Raw genomic sequence first — 14,178 nt, forward strand, 5'->3', positions numbered from 1 at the left:
GGAAGCTTAAAAATACATATGAAACAGGAATGTAAACTAAAAATGTTTTGCATGGTTGGTTGCTACCCACTACTTATAAGTGTCACTATTTAGTCTTGTTCAGTCACATATTTTTTTTTTTAACAGCTTATTTATTTTTGAGAAAGAGTTGGGGGGGAGGGGCAGAGAGAAAGAGGGAGGCACAGAATCTGAGGCAGGGTCCAGGCTCCAAGATGTCAGCAGAGAGCCTGATGTGGGGCTCGAACTCATGAAGCGTTAGATCATGAGCTGAGTCGAAGTTGGATGCATAACCGACTGAGTCACTCAGATGCCCCAGTCTCTTATCTTATTTTGGATTGAACTACAAGTCATTTTAGCTTAGAACTAAGTCTGAGCTAGGTTCACATGGATTGTTTTTATATACGCAAATAATAACTCATTTGGTTGTCCTTAAGTGTATTGAGAGTCTTCATCTACTGTCTTTTAAATATTCTATTAAAATATCTATTATAGGCTTTCTAAGGCAAACATAAACTCCACATAAGTCAATTTCATTTTATTTACTTTAAGACAAAGCTTAACCATGAATAAATTGGTATTAGAGATGCTTAAACTTCTGACAGCATTTGATACAGTGTTTCAGATGAAGTGAGGACATGTAAATTGAAGGAAGGTTGGAGAGAAGGTATTTTCTAACTTCTTAGGGTATATACTTCATGTCTGGTAAGACACTGTCCTTTACTCATAGCGCTTGCCTACCCATAGACTTTTAGGACCAGTGAAGGAAGAAAGAGTAGTCATTTAAATGTTAAACAGATTTTTGTTTAAAGTGATTACATTCATCATATTCATGATCTACAGTGGTTCCTAGATGAAGTTCACACTTAACATGTCTTTCCAAAAGAGAGAAAAAAAAGGCTGAGCTATATGTGAGGTAAATTTAGCTATCTTTATATATATTTACAAAGCAAATGACAACATATGAAATAGGCTTCTAAGCAATTCGCATGTACAACCTGAAAATCATAAACAAGATTAAAATTTATGTACAAAAAAATTAGAAACAAAGGGTAAAAATTAAACACAAAATAGTAAAAGTATTTGCAACACATAATAGGCAAAAATGTTAGTATCTTTAATTTGTAAAAAGTTTTACAAATCACTAGGAAAATATGCACTGGCCCAATAGAAAAATAGGCAAAGGATATTAACATGCAGTTGACAAACAAATGGAATCATGTTCAACTTCAATCATAATTAAATAAATGCAAACCCAAACAAATTATATTTTCAACTATCTGAACAGCAAACAAAGTATTCTGGGGCACCTGGGTGGCTCAGTCAGTTAAGCATCTGACTTCGGCTCAGGTCATGATTTCACGGTTCATGGGTTCAAGCCCCACGACACGGTCCGTGCTGACAGCTCAGAACCTGGATGGAGCCTGCTGCAGATTCTGTGTCTCCCTCTCTCTCTGCCCCTCTCCAGCTTGCTCTGTCTCTCTCTCTCTCTCTCTCTCAAAAATAAACATTATTCTGATAATATACAATGCTGACAAATAGTCATTGATTAAAAGGTAAATTGACACAGTTTTCTGGAGGGCAATTTTGCAGTATTTAGATAAATTTAAAATGCTTACACATTCTGAACCAAAATTCTACAATTAAAAATATATCCAATGAATAAGTTCTCAAATATTATGAGGTATGGGTTCGATCTGTGCTGACAGCTCAGGGCCTGGATGGAGCCTGCTTCAGATTCTGTGTCTCCCTCTCTCTCTGCCCCTCTCCAACTCGCTCCATGTCTCTCTCTCTCTCTCAAAAATAAATAAACATTATTCTGATAATATACAAAGCTGACAAATAAGCATTGATTAAAAGGTAAGTTGACACAGCTTTTTGGAGGGCAATTTGCAGTATCTAGGAAAATTTAAAATCCTTACACACTCTGAACCAAAATTCTACAACTAGAAATATATCCAATGAATAAGCTCTCAAATATTACGAGGTATATATTTCAGTGTATTTACAGATCCATCATTGGTAACAATAAAAACTTGGACATGCCCTAAATATCTGTCAATCAGTCTGCCTGGTTAAATAAATCACCATATACCCAATCAGTGCAATATTATTACATTATTAATAATATGTTAATATAACATACCATGTGTGACACATAATATATTTTTTAATTATATGTTAATAAATAGCATTCACATTAAGATACCTTTTTAAACAAATGACTGGAAAAGAAGTGAATTCCATTTTTTCTAAATGGTATTTTAACTTTATAATAAAATACAATACCATAAAGTTTGTTTTCCTCACTCGAGAAACTTTCAGCAAATATCTGAAGAGATGGTAAAGAACCTTAAAAATAATGCCATTCTTGGTACAACCACTTCACTTGGACAAGACTTTGTCATTCATGGTTTCTATCTTCTATAGATATATGGTGATCTATCAAAGGTAAAAAACATACCTTGTGAACCAGCAATATCGTCCTAAATATAGACCCTACAAAAACTTAGACACATATTCACCATGATGTGTATAGTAAAATGTTCACAGCAGCAATGTTCACAACAGCAAAAACGCCAAAAATGAACCTGGAAACCACCAATATTCATGAACAGCAGAATGGCTCCATCAATTGTGGTATATCCATCCAAGCTAATACTACAATGTTGTGAAAATAAATGCACAACACATACAACAACATGAATCAACTGCACAAACAGATGCTAAGATGAGGCAAGACACAAAAAAGCCCCTGCAGTATGAATCCATTTATATTGTTTGGGGATGCATATGTATCCAAAAAAGCAAGGAAATGACTCTCACTCTACATGGAAGTAGGACAAAAGGGTTGTGATCTGGAAGGGACATACTTGGGGGCTTCTGGGGAATGGGCAATGTTATGTTTCGTGACTTAGATGGTGACTTATACAGATACTTGCTTCGTAACTTTTATCAAAACGTATGTATATCTTCAACGCTTCCCTATATATGTGTTATATTTCATAATAAAAACTGCAAAAATAACACAAAGCGTTCCAAACTATTCTGCATCAAAACTATGGTTCACACAGACCAACAATGATTCCAAAGGATATCTTATGCTAGTTGTCAAGGAGTCAAAGGCTTGCAGAATGAATTCTAAGGTTTAGGCATTTATAATCCCAAAATAAAGTACAGAGAAACTGAATATGAAAATGGGTTCAAATCATCACAATAAAAATCAGTACCAGTACTAAGAACAGATTCTGCATTTAGATGAGAATATAGAATTTCTGATTCCTTCTTCATGATTAGATCTTTAATATTCATTCCTAAATCAGATATAGGTCATTCTTTTTCAAGATACCATATTTCCTGGGGCACCTGGGTGGCTCAGTCGGTTAAGCGTCAGACTTCGGCTCAGGTCACGATCTCACAGTCCGTGAGTTCGAGCCCCGCATCAGGCTCTGTGCTGAGAGTTCAGAGACTGGAGCCTGCTTCAGATTCTGTGTCTCCCTCTCTCTCTCTGGCCCTCCCCCCTTCATGCTCTGTCTCTCTCTGTCTCAAAAATAGACATAAAACGAACAAAAAAATACTATATTTCCTGATGAATTTACTTCATAAATTGCAAATCCACTTAAACACTCATACTAATGTATACTTCCAGAGGACATGGGTGGCTCAGTCAGCTGAACGTGTTTGACTCTGGATTTCTGCTCAGGTCATGATCTCACAGTTCACAGGTTCCAGCCCTGTATCACGTTCCACGCTTACAGTGTGGAGCTGGCTTGGGATTCTCTCTCTCCCCCTTTTCTCTGCCCTCCCCTGCTCTTTCTCAAAATAAGTAAATACACTTTATAAAAAGTATAATAATATATCCTTCATTATTGCTCATATTCACCTAAACTGCACAGAAAAGAATCTGAGAGCTGAACAAAAGAACTATATGAAATATGCCCAGAGAATTAAACTCATCTGGTTAAAAAAAAATCTCTTTTCAACTCACACATCATATTCAAGTATGTGGTAGTAGAGATGGTGGAGGAGGAGGAAGACAAGATCTGAAGTGCTATGGCACGCACACGTGCACGCATATACACCATTTTGTAAGGGGAAAACTCCTTCAAAATGTTAGCTCTGTGTTAATTTTCACTTGATGTTTCTAGGTACATCTTCGGTTCCGTATTCAATATAACCACCATTTTAATACTAGTATTAAGATGTTTTATAGCCCTTTAAAATGCATGTGTCCACCCACTGGCAGGACTCCTCATAGAAAATACCAGAACTCCACAGGTTTTGGCTGGTCACATGAACGCCGAGTAAAAGGTATTTCCCAACCTGCTATGCATAGTGAAGTGCCTAAATCTTGGTCAACAGGATGTGTGTGTGTGTGTGTGTGCGCACGTGCATGCGTACATGTGTGATGCTAAGAAGTTGGTTATTTTCCACTCTCTAGTTCCCCCTTTCCACTGACTGGAAAGTAGCAACAAGTGAAGCAAGTGCCTCTGCCCCAGAGATGAGAGCCTCCTTCCCGGTAAGAATGGCAGAGCTGCCTGACAAGCTTGAGACATATCGTTTCTGGAATGTTGTCTGAGTAAAAGATAAGTATCTTACTTAAACACTGAAATTTGAGGATACTGTTAAAGTTGATTCTAACATAAAAGCCTAAGTACTCAAGGTAAATTATTTGTAGAAAATTGTTAAACCATTGCCTCATCCTAAAGCACAAATAAATGTTGTAAGAGTTAGGGGATTAAAAATAAAACCATAAATTGAAACATATAAACATATTAATTTTATGTACATGAGCCCATGATGGCAAAGACCTGTCTAAACATTACATCAAAGGCAAAATCACAGAGAAAATGGTTGAGATACTTAACGGCAATACATTTTTAAAATAACTGAATGTCAACACTACATGAACAAAATTATAATGCAACTGAAAAATGAAAGAGAATCAATTTAGTTTAAGGCTTATGCACGTGATACATAAAAAGTTCTTAAAATCGATTAGTAAAACACATCAGTAAAATGGCAAAGAACGTTGTATAAATACTGATTCTTGGTTGCAAGTCATAGGAACCAACCATGGTTAACATAAAATGAATTATGTGTAAATTATGGGAAGTCTAAAAGGAAGGACCAGATTTAGAAAGGACAACAGAAGTAGTTTAGGAGGGTTTTGGCAGCATGAACTACTATGCAGTTTTCCCTGAATGCTGCCACTGGAATGAATGGGCAGGTCTCTGGAAGCAGGCAGAAATGGAAGATGGCAAAGAGAAGGTTGGCTGGGAAGTGCTCTCAGGAGATACACCCTCAATCAAATGAGGAAGGCAGGACTGGGCAGAGGGAGAAGCAGACGCACAGTGAGGATGCAGCTGAAGTCTCAGCCAGTCCTACAGGGTGCTCATTAGAGTCCCAAATAGAATGGTGGCTTTAGTACTGTCCCTTTAGCTAGTCCGGCCTTGGACTTTGGACTGCTCCCAGGCAAGGCAGTTCTCTCCAGAGGGAGGCACTGAGGCATGAGCAGCTAATAGTCCTAGCAACTGGACTTATTTTCTGACTTTGCATCATTCAAAAGTCAAAACTCTTGGGAGAGCCAGATGGTACATTTGTTAATGTGCTCACAATTGGCTGGGGTAGGCAAGGTCCTTGAATATTATATCCTTCAAAACTGCACAGAGCAGTCATTCCCATACCCTGCAAAAAAAAAAAAATGTATTTATATGCTATTACCACAAAAATGCAGGATGGAAGCCAGACTTCCAGGATACATCAACAGTCTACTATAGATATCAAGAGGCAATTCAGATATATGTATATAAGATTAATAAACTTTAACAAGTTCACCCTCACCAGCAATCAATGATCTGAAAATTAAACCATTTTTTGCTGATCAGATTGACAAAGATAAGAAGATTCTTCTCAGAATTTGTAAGGGTGGAGGGAAACAGGCACTCAAGTAGAATGCTGATAGAAAAATACACTGATAAAAGCTTTGGAAAATCAATTTTGGATTGTATGCCAGAAGCTTTAAAAATACACATACCTTGCAATTTCACTTCTAGGAATTTATCCTAAGGAAATAATAATCAATTATGAAGAAAGACGTATGCACAAAGCAATTCAGTATTGTTTGTTATATTCATAAAGGAAGGAAATAAACATTCAAAAAAAGGATAGATTCAGTAAATTATGATAAATTCAAATGAAGAAATATTATGAAGCCATTAGGAATAATACAGTTGCAAGATATTTATGTATACAGAAAGATGTTCACGTAACTGGTAAGTTTTAAAAATTACAAAAGACATAAAAATTGTTTAAAACCAAAAGGTAAATGTTATATTAGGGTGATGCATTACAAGTATATTTCTTCTATATTTCGTATGACTTCTATATTAAACACATTACTTTTATAATTAGAAAAATGTCTAATTAATGGACCTCATAAATATGAAATTTTTAATTTACATTCCAAAATTTCATGTCTTTGGAAATTGGTGGAAATAGAAGTATACTTTCAGTTCAAATTTCTTAAAAAACTGAAAACATTTTTTGACCAATCAAAAGAGTTGACATTTGGTGCCAGATCTGAAGTCTGATGTGAAAGCCCAGTTTCAAGTAAAAACAATTACTTCAACTATAAAAATATGTCTTTACCTTTACAATCATCAGTTGTTTTTTTAACTGGAATATTGAACCTAATAGTTTTGGCCTACATTTAAAGGAAGATTAAATTACTTGGAAAGGGCCCAGAGAAAAGTAATAAAAATAATTATGTACTCAAATATTGGGCTCTATAATGACATGTAAGAGGAAATCATTTAGAAAATAAAACAAAAAGTAACCTTACATTTCATGGGTTACCATAACACCTGAAGAATAGGACAAGAGGCAAAAACTTTGAATTATTAGAAGAATAATTTAGTTTAGCCATTAGGAAGAATGTCCTGTTCTTAAATAATATATTTGAGTGTGTATTACATGTCTAATATTATGGCTGTAAGAACTTGGAATCATTAAAATATGTTACTAAAGAAAAAAACGTTTTTGGGGGGGGGGTCTGGCTGACTCAGTCAGTGGAGCATGTGGCTCTTGATCTCAGAGTTGTCAGTTCAAGCCCCATGTTGGGTATAAAGATTAAACATTTTTTTAAAAAAGTGTTTTCTGTGTGTGTGTGTGTGTGTGTGTGTGTGTGTGTGTGTGTGTGTAATGGTAGAATAACTATTCTATTTTTCAAAGTAGGGGCTTTCTACATAATCCTTAAGATCCCTTCCATGATTGTTTTTAAGATTTTTAATAATTTATTTATTGTGAGTGGGGGAGGGGCAGAGAAAGGGAAGGAGAGAGGGAGAGAGGGAGAGAGGGAGAGAGAGAGAGAGAGAGAGACAGACTCCACACCCAGGGCAGAACCTGATGTGGGGCTCAATCTCACACTGTGAGATTATGGCCTGAGCTAAAATCAAGAGTTGGACACTAAAGTGACTGAGCCATCCAAGCACCCGGAGTTCCCTTCCATGTTTATGGTCTTAGATTTCAGGCATCCTAAACAATTATAAAACCATATCTCAATTATTCTTACAGTTTTTTGAAAATGAAATGGATTAATCATTAATGAATATAATAGAAGATAAAAAATTAGACATTTTTCATTAAAAATGAAGGGAATATAGATATGGAATTTAGCTATGGGATACATTATTATATTTGACTCCATGGGGGGGGAGGCAATTAAACTAAATAACAAGGTTGTTTTTTTTGTTTTGTTTTGGTTTTTTTTTTTTTTTTTTTGAGAGACAGATGGGAAGAGAGGTGGAAGGAGGGGCAGAGGGAGAGGGAGAAAAAGAATCTTAAGCAGGCTCCAGTCTCAGGATGGAGCTCCAGCTGGGGCTTGATTCCACGACCACAAGATCATGACCTGAACCAAAATCAAGAGTCAGACACTCAATAACTGAGCCACCCAGGCACCTCTAGGTGTGTATTTTTTAAAAAAAATGTTTATTTATTTTTGGGAGAGAGCGAAAGAGAGAGAGCAAGAGCATGGGCACATGCACCGCAGGGGAGGGGCGGAGAGAGAGAGGGAGGCAGAGGATGTGAAACAGGCTCTGCACAGCAAGCCTGACGTGGGGCTTGAACTCAAAAATCTCAAGACCTTGACCTGAGCTGAAGTTGGGCGCTCAACCAACTGAACCATCCAGGCTGCACCCCCCTGCCCCCGCCCTGTGTGTATTTTTTAAGTGTTGGTGTGTAATGCTATTAAATTCTATTATTTTGAAAGTATAGTAAACACAGTGAATACAGACAAAACATCACTATAGCATACTTTAGTAATATATTTAGTATACAATGGTTTTAGTAACAAACAGTTAGTTTTAAAAGGGCCCACCCAGTAGGAGGAAAAAATGGACTTAAGGTGAATACAGGATAAATCCTCAGCCTAGGGTGTTATTCCATCTTTCAAATAAGTGGCAGCAAAATGTTACTAACAAATGCTTTAAAACTATACAAACTCTGAGGGCGCCTGGGTGGCTCAGTCGGTTAAGCCTTAAGAAGTTAAGCTTTAAGACTTCAGCTCATGTCAGGATCTCACAGCTCGTGATTTTGAGCCCCGGGTTGGGCTCTGTGCTGACAGCTCAGAGCCTGGAGCCTGCTTCAGATTCTGTCTCCCTCTCTCTGCCCCTGCCACACTCAAGCTCTGTCTCTCTCTCTCCTTCAAAAATAAATAAACATTAAAAAAAAAAAAAAAAAAAAACTAAACTAAAAATCACTTAAATGCCTCCCAAAAACAAAATTTTAAAAATAAACAGGACACATCCATAAAAAAAGATGCAATTTAAAAGTTTCAACTTACTACTGTTTCTTATTTTTGAATGGAATATTTAATGTTTGTATATAGTAGGGCTTACCATGTGTCTGGCACTGTTCTAAGCACCATACAGGTAGCAATTAATGTAATCCTCATAAGTCTAGGAGATAGCTACCATTATTATCCCTATTTACAAAGGAGAAATCTGAGGCACAGGGGTCACACTAGCCCCAGTCACACGACAAGGTGCGCTTGAAGCTAAGAGTCAAATCCAAAGTTTGGCTAAGAGCATGCTTGTAACCACTACACTATTCTGTAAAAGTATTTCCTTCATATATTACTATTTGGTAACAATTTTGAACTTCAAAGTTTGCAAATGTTCACCACCTGCAGAGTTACAAGTATTAAAAGTAAATCAGTACAGAGAGAAAAATAACTTTTTCAATACAAAATTTGAGTGAAAGGGATTTCCTTGATTAGTTTTATGATAAATACATGTATTCATAGGTGGAAATGGGGAATGAAAAAAAGATTTTGACCAGGTTTATTTTAAATGTGTTATAGGCTTATAGCTGGGATAAGATTTAAACTCAATAAAACCTTGAGCTCTCTTTTTTGAAAGATATAACTTACAAATATAAATTTTTAAATAAGAATGTGATTGGGACTTGAGTAAGAAAACAAAATTATGACATTTACAGCATAAACAAGCTTCTCTAGGGTAACTTTTTTTTCGCCCATAATAGGATAATTACTTTATTTGTCAAGAGAAATACCACTGGCCTAATCTGTATGCAGAATGACAGCCAGTAAGAAAGAAAAACCAAAAACCACGTAGAATGTGAGGACACACAATATATTCAAGTAAAACCCACTGTAAAAAAAAAAAAAAGAAAAAAGGCTGATTTCAAAGGCTCCACATGGCTTTGTATCTCACATATTCTAAAGCTGCAGGTATGAAGAGTTGTAGGTCTAACATAATCTATGCCTCCTTTTAGGATTTTTTGCATTTGTTAACTGAGAGGCTTGGAATAATAACCTAAGTCTCTTCTCGTCCTAAAATTCTAAGTACATTCACTACACACTAGCAAATACATTGCACATACAAATGCCACAGGCTAACTTTCTGACAAAAGGGGAAAATGAGCAAAACGATTGGAGTACTCCCTCATGGCACTTGACAAGCAGTCTGTTCTCCTGATGGTTAGTCTCTAAATTGACACACGGTAAATCTAATAAACAAATGTTGTATCCTGACAGTGTTTCTACAAGTTTCACATGCACAGTTTGATTACATCTCCTGGAACCCTTGCTCCCCACCGTTACCCTCCCATTATGTTGGCTAATACATGGTACTAAATTCAATCTATTACTACTTTTCATCTGTCTCCATCTCTTGGCCCAGTTTAATACAGCTAATCTTACTTTAAGAATGACTTCATCTGGTTTTCTTTTCAACTTTCAGGCCACTCCTCCTTTTTATCTAGTCTTTACATGTTGGAATTACACAAGGCTGGACTCTAGGCCTTCTTTTGAGCCCTATTATATCTACGTTGTTCAATATGGTAGCTACTAGTTCAGGGGGCTACTTAAGAAATTCAATAAAATTAAATTAAATATTCAGTTCCTCAGTTGCACTAGGCATTTCAAGTGCTCAAGAGCCACAAGTGGCTCATGGTTACTATACTGGGCAGCAGTGATATAGAACATTTCTATCACTGCAGAAAGTTCTGTTGTACAGTGTTGCTCTACACCATCTCCCTAAGTGATCTTATTTGTGTCCATGGGGTCTACTTGCAGAAGATCCCCACATCTGTACTCTGTCATACAAACTTTTCCTATGAGCCCAAAACCCATGTAGCCAAATACTTTTCCATTTAGATGTTTCAAAAGTATCTCAGCCACAATATGCTCTAGACCAAATTTCTCATAGTCATCTCCAAACCTAGTTTTAGAATGTTCATTTCCTCACTCATGTCACCATCATCTAACCCCAGGTACACAAAGTTAGAAAATGCATACTTTATTCTCTTTCATTCCTTAAACCCATTTCTAAGTCCTCTTAAGTACCTCTCAAATTTTCCCCTTCGTCATCTCCCGTGCATCCCACACAATCCAAACGAGCAAAGCTTGATTAGTGAAGACATCTCCCTGAATTCAAATATGCATTTTGGCTGAGTGACCTCAGACAAGTTACTTAACCATTTTTTTCCCTTAAGCAAGTTTTTCATCTGTAAAATGGGGGCAATGCTAGGATTTTCTTCATAGTGTTGCTGTAAGAATGAAATAAGATTATGAATGCAGAGTCGAGCACAGAATCTAGGACAAGTTCCGTATAAACGTTAGCTAGTGGTACTGCTATCATTTTCTGCCTAGATTACTGAAATTGTATCCTTTCTTATTCTTGCCCCTCTCCACAATCTTCTGCCACAAAATCACTAGAGAGACTTTAAATAAATTTAAATCTGGTCATGTCCCCCTCTGCCTCCCTGGAAACCCCTTACTGGTTGTATAGGGCTTTTAGAATAGAGTCATCTCTTATCACTCTTGTCTCTTAATCTCCATGCTTTAACCAAACTGGCCTCAAGCTCCTTAGGCCATGTTTAGTCCATGAGGGCTTTTGCCCACAATATTACTCTTTTTTGAACCCCTCCCCCCACTCCTGCAAATTCTCACCCTTCAGACCTCAGCTGAAAAGTCACTTCCTCCCTCACTAAGTCTGGCCCCCGTATTTTGCATTCTCATTGTACTATGTTCCTCTCTGTCCTAGAACTTCTCAGCTTGCAATTACATATTTCTATGAGTGACTACTATTAATTGCTATACATGTATTTGTTTCCTCCAACGGATATCTCAGACTGAGCTCCCGATATGCCTCCTACCCAACCCTGCTCTATTCACCATTTCCTCCATCTCAGAAAATAGTAACGTGATTCTTTCAGTTGCTCAGGCCAAAGGTGGATTCCCTTTCACCCTCCACATCTATCAAAAAATTCTATTGCTTCCCTAATTCAACCACTTCCCTCCCACCCCCATTTTCACTACTACCCATTATGGCCAAGCCATACCATCACCTCTTGGATTGCTGAGTTGCCTCTTAACATCTCCTTGTTTCTTTCTTTGGCCCCACCACTTACCTTCTTGTATATTTACAAGGCAGTTAGGTTCATGTCTTAAATATATGTCAAATCATGTCATTCCTCAACTCAGACACTCCAATAACTTGCCATCTGCTAGGAACTAAAGTGACCTTCCCACCCAAATCCATATGTGAGAGCCCTAATTCGGCTAACTGTATTGGAGATAGTGCCTTTTGGAAATGATTAAAATTAAATGAGGTCATAAAGGTGGAGCACTGATTAGATGAAAATGGTCCCCTTATAGGAAGAGACACCAGAGTTCTCTATCCACCAAGTGAGGACACAGTGAAAAGACTGTAAGGTCTGTAAGCCAGGAAGAAAGCCCTTACCAGAAGCTGCCCATACTGGCACCCTGATCCTAGAGCTTCTAGCTTCCAGAACTGTAAGGAAATAAATTTCTGTTATTTAAGCAACCCAATCTACGGTACTGTGTTATGCCAGTCGAAACCAATATACCATCTCACTCAAATTAAAAGCCAAAGTCCTTCCAAGAGCCAATGGGGGGGGGGAGGGGTCCATTCTGGTCTATCCTGCTTCCAACCCCTAAACTCTCCAACACAATTGCCTTTGATTTTTCCCATCCCTTCAAACAGCTTTTGCCACACTGGGCTGTATCTAATTCCATGAACATGTCAGGAATATTCTCACCTTTCGGTCTTTGCTTTTCTTCTCCCTGGAACAGTATTTCCCCAAATACACATAGAACTCCATCATTCAAATGTCGCCTTCTCAGTGGGGCCCTTCCATGACAAATTCTGCCACCTCCATCTCACACACATATCCCATTCTCCTTCCTCTGCACTCACTACTCGCTTGTTATACGTTTTATCTATTTGTCTTTATTGCCTCTCTCTCTCCCAAGGGAGACTACGATTTCCATGAGAAGCGACTGTCTGCTTTGCTCACTGTCACACCGTCAAAATACAGAGCACCGCATAGTAGGTGCTTACCATTTGTTCAGCTCAATGAATAATGAATCCCAAGAGCTACCAAATTAGCATCCCTAACACACAGATCTGCTACTAAGGCAGCCATGCCCTTGTAGAAACTGCACTGCTTTAAGGACTGCCTGATTTTTCTGGCCTCTTCTGGTTTTCTCCTACTATCGCTAAAGCTCAAGAAGGACTTTAAAAACTGTGGCTACAGGATTCAAAAGTGGTTCCTTCCTGTCTCCATTTTTTACAACAGAAATAATAAATGTAGAAGAAAAGGTGCAAAGGTCAGATAAGATCGTGGGTATCACAATTTCTTGAAAACTCCCTGGTTGCCAACTTTCTTCACAGCATTTCCAAAGAACCCTGCAAGCTCCACGGCTCTTTGGTCATGTTTTCAGGGTTCAGCAAAGGATGGTGTTTATCCCCAGAGATAAAATTTTAAATACACAAGCATAAATAAAAGACAAGGGATCGAAGAAACCATTCGTTGCTGTTAGCTGCTTTTACGTGGGGCTGGGATAGAATTTAGGTTAAAAATAGATTCTGCTGCTAAGAAAGTTGCAAAATCACGATATTCCTGTACATTGCACAGAAGAGAAACCAGGCTTGCGGAGGAGAGGAGGAAAACAGGAATTCCTCACAACCTAAACCAAGCCCAAAGTTCCCGGTGAGCGCTCCATGGTTAGTCACTGCTCTACAGTTAGTTACTTCTGTGTATTCACTTCCGAGCTGAGCTTCCTTTTCCTTCTGGAAATGCCTCAAGAATCGCCTCGAAACGGTAACGTATCACCACTAAGCTCCCTTCTCACCTTCAAACATCACAGCTTTTAAAATAAAGGTGTCATCGAAGCGTGGACACACCCACTGCATCTCCACTGGAATGAGTTTCTGGTTATGCAAATCTAACGCGGCCAGGCGGGGAGTCGACCGCCTCAAAAGCTGCACAGAGGAAATCCTGCCTCCCCCTAAGGCTCAGGCCTGGGGTGAGGGCCGGCAGTCGCGGCGGGCCGGAGCAGCGAGCGGACCTCGCCTCGGGGCGCCCGTCGGCGGCCACTCCGGAAGCACCTGCGGGCCCGACGGGAAAGCCCCCGGCATCACCCACGGGAGCGGGGGGCGGCCGGCAGCTCTAGCACCGCCTCGGGTACCACACGCCTGAGGTGAAGCGGCCCTGCCGCATCTCGCGAGATCTCGCCGGCGCAGCCCAAGTACTGCGAGCTCAGAACTTAAAAAAAAAAAGAGAGAGAGAGAGAGACAGAGAGAGAGAGAGAGAAATCGAAGAGAGAGAGAGAGCGCTCCTGGAGCCGCTGCT

General features: G+C 38.7%; 1 long non-coding RNA gene across 1 annotated transcript in view; it reads right to left on the reverse strand.

The window, feature by feature from the left end:
• The window catches only part of LOC116738013, a 53,725-nt gene extending 46,640 nt beyond the window's left edge, over positions 1-7,085 (reverse strand). Inside the window, exon 1 of the long non-coding RNA XR_004343490.1 lies at positions 5,614-7,085. This is a non-coding gene — a long non-coding RNA (uncharacterized LOC116738013). The remainder of the gene's footprint in view (positions 1-5,613) is intronic.
• Between the last annotated feature and the right edge of the window lie 7,093 nt (positions 7,086-14,178).

The sequence above is a fragment of the Lynx canadensis genome, chromosome A1 (assembly GCF_007474595.2).
Source record: "Lynx canadensis isolate LIC74 chromosome A1, mLynCan4.pri.v2, whole genome shotgun sequence".
In the NCBI taxonomy this organism is placed as follows: domain Eukaryota; kingdom Metazoa; phylum Chordata; class Mammalia; order Carnivora; family Felidae; genus Lynx; species Lynx canadensis.